Raw genomic sequence first — 3,897 nt, forward strand, 5'->3', positions numbered from 1 at the left:
CGGCCAAGGATAAATGAGTGTGAAGATATTTTGAGAATAATATCAATAATGGAGACTTAAAAGGTTTTTATATCCCAGAGTGCAGACGGGCCGAGAACCCAGTTGGACCCCAATCTAATAAAACAAGCCCAAACCAAATACAGACGGGCCGAGAACCCAATTAGATCCCAATCCAATAAAACCAGCCCTAACAAGATATTTGGCTCAAAACAAAATTATGAAATAACCAGTTGCAAACCCAAGGCCCAAGGTAGTTTACCCACATCAAAGAAAACCCAATTTGAACGCATGTTTCGAGGAGAGTAGTTTCGAGATGAAAACAAAACAAAGGACAACATAAAAATGAAAATTAAAAAAATAATAAATATAACACGAAACACCAGTCTTCTTGTAGTTTAACAGGATTATGGGATCAAATTTCAGTTTTTGATCAAATTCGCCGACTTTTATGAAAAGATCCGAACATGGAATCTTATTGATTAAGGTGATGTCAAAAGGATTCATGTTCAGCGTTATTATGGTATAGAGAGACAAGTTGATAGCGTGCATAAAAACTTAGCATGATTTTCATTGCGGCAGTGATATGGATAAGGTTCAGTTAGGCATAAAGCTTAGATTGAAATCACTTATGGACCTGTGATGCCTCCTATCTCTTCTCCAAGCGTATTTGGCTTTCCCCAGATCACCCCAATTTGACTCCAACCCCCTAATGCTTTATCAAAAAATTGTAGGAAGCAATAAAACTTTTGAGCTTTAAGCTTAATGAAAAATAACAACATAAATTATATACATACTCAACATCATTCATCATAATATATTTTTTTTAAATAATAAGCACCTGTAAGTCCCGAATCTGGATCACTATAGTACGATAGCACAATATTTTTGTTGATCAGGACACTAACGGGCTCGTGTATGACTGGCTAATTGCTTTTCCGCCTATCCTTCGGAAATATGTATATGGAGACATGCACATTCATTCAAAATGACTCTCCCCAGTAAGTTTAGCATATTTAGTTTAAATCACTTTAACTTTTACACATCATAGAAAACTACCACACAAATCAATGACTGTTCTAGAGCCTTTTAAGCCTAATAACTTCACCCGTTAGGCACACAGAAACAATTTCTCTATCATTTTTCAAAGGTTGGATCAATTTTCATTTGAAAATGTTTTGAAGCTTCAAAACGTTGTTAACTAAATAGTCATATCTCTTCCCAGAGAATTACATAAGAAACATATGTTAAAAAATCAGTCACCCCGGTCACTCTTAGCTTTTAGGTAAATGGCTATCCCGAGATGACCACAAGTGGTTAACATGACCAAACACATATGAGAATACATGTCCCTCCAACTTAGAATTACCGACATAATTTTAAGTGAAAGAATTCAAAACAAAAAAGCACATCACAATCGCCCCGGATGCTTTCAGTTTTTCGGTAAATGGCTATCCTGTGAATCTACGAGTAGATTACCAGACCAAACATATACAAGTATATGTCCTTCAAACATGAGCAGCCGACATAATTTTAAGCGAAAATGAATCTTTGAAAACACACACGCATTTTTTTTGAAATTTCTTAATAATAAACACACACACACATACACACACTCTTTTTGTCTTTTTAATTTTTCTCCCCCTAAATATGTGCAAATTATAAAAATATGTACATATTTATTCTCAAAAAGACTCAATCCTCGAAACGAAGCATTTTAAGAAAACTCACAAGCACATTAAATTTAGCTGTTCCGACCGGTTTTGTAAATAATTCCGCCACATTATTATCAGTGTGAACTTGTTCAAGATGAATCAATATTCGGTCGTAACAGTCGCGAATAAAATGAATTTTAATATCGATGTGCTTGGTTTTGGAGTGTTGAACCGGATTCTTAGAAATTTCAATGGCAGCATCATTATCACAAAATATATGTGTGTCAAGAAATTCCAAACCGTAATCCATCAGTTAATTTTACATCCAGATAACCTGTGAGCAACAAGCTGATGCAGCAACATATTCAGCCTCGGCAGTTGATGTAGACACCGTTTGTTGTTTCTTGCATTGCCATGAGATAAGACGATCACCCAAAAACTGGCAGCCGGGAAATGTGGATTTACTGTCAATTTCATCACCACCATATTGCTTCAGCAAAAGCATATAGATCAAAATTTGAGTTTTTGGGATACCAAAGACCTAACTTTGGTTGTCCCTTCAAATATCAAAATATACGTTTAACAGCAGTTAAATGAGAGACTTTAGGGTTAGCCTGGTAGCGAGCACACTGGCAAATATCGAACATGATGTCAGGACGACTGGTGTTGAGATACATTAGGGACCCGATCATCGATCGATAGTACGTTTGATTTACGGGACTCCCTTCCGGATGAGACGACAGAAGAGGCCTTTCCGCCATAGGAGTAGTTGCACTCTTGGAATCTTGAAATTCAAATTTTGCAAGCATATCTTCAACATACTTTCCTTGATGCAGCAAGATTCCCGTCGAGCTCTGACGAACCTGCAACCCCAAAAACGTTGTCATTTATCCCAACGAGCTCATCTCAAACCTCTTATTCATTACTTCTTAAAATTCAGAGCACATTTCAGCACTAGTGGATCCAAAGATAATGTCATCCACATAAATCTAAACTAGAATTAAACCTTTCCTGACAGTTTTAAGGAATAGAGTTTGATCAATGGTCCCATGTTTATAACCATGACCCAAGAGATGAGCTGTCATCGTAGCATACCACTCCCGAGGAGCCTGATGAAGCCAATACAACGCTTTATCTAACTTGTAGACGTGATTGGGATTCTTGGAGTCCACAAATCCCGGTGGCTGATCCACATAAATCTCTTCTTTAACTTCGTCGTACGGAAACGCGGTCTTAACATCCATCTGATACACCTTGAAACCCATGTAGGACGCATAAGCCAGAAAATCCTGATGGCCTCAAGTCTAGCTACAGGAGCATAGACTTCAGTGTAATCTAACCCTTCAACCTGACGAAAACCACGAACAACCAACCGTGCCTTGTTTCTATCGATAACCCCTGTGTCATCTTGCTTGGTTTGGAAAACCCATCTCGTATCTAGTGCTTTCTATCCCTTCGGTAGTTCAACCAATCTCCATACTTTCAATTTATCAAATGGATTCAACTCTTCGTGCATAGCATTTACCCAACTTGGTTCTTGAAGATCCATTTCCACCGACTTTGGCTCAATCTAAGAGATAAAACAAGAGAATAGGCAACTGTTTATGTGTCCAGTCTGAGTTCTGGTGGACAGGCCTATTTCAATAGGACCTATGACATTCTCTATTGGATGATTTCGTTGAGTTCTTGTTGGAATCGTTTGCTCGGGAACAACTCCGGTAGGAGGTAGGTTTGATAAATTCTCATCAATTTCAGTGAGAGGATTCTTCCATCCAGAAGTTGTCGTACTGTGTGAGTATGAGGTGCGGGCAACGTATTCATTTGGAATGACATCAGGAAACAAGGTGCTCCCAAAAATTTGATGAATAACACTCTCCCCCTCAACTGTTGGAGCATTTTCTGAGGAAGTTGAAGACACAGTTTCAGTAACTTCTTATAGCTGATTAACGGAGACGGGCGGAGTAACATCAAGTGGCTCTGTGAGATCATCATCCAGGATTGGATATATGTGAGATACTGCATGTGGATCTTCTTTCTCAGCATCTACGGTAGCATCACCTGACATTTCTGTGTTGATAACCGGAAATACATGGAACATTTTGAAGAGTTCATTTTAATCGAACAGCCAGTCAGGACCAACACGGGCATCGGTTTCGTTTTCTTACAGCCAACGAACATCATACAATTCCAAAATTTGCTTGGTTGACTTATTGTAGACTCCATAGGCAGTATGACCAGCATAACC

This window comes from Bidens hawaiensis, unplaced genomic scaffold (genome assembly GCF_021521415.1).
Source record: "Bidens hawaiensis isolate Kalapana, Puna unplaced genomic scaffold, B.hawaiensis_p1.1 tig00013744_1, whole genome shotgun sequence".
NCBI classification, from domain to species: Eukaryota; Viridiplantae; Streptophyta; class Magnoliopsida; order Asterales; family Asteraceae; genus Bidens; species Bidens hawaiensis.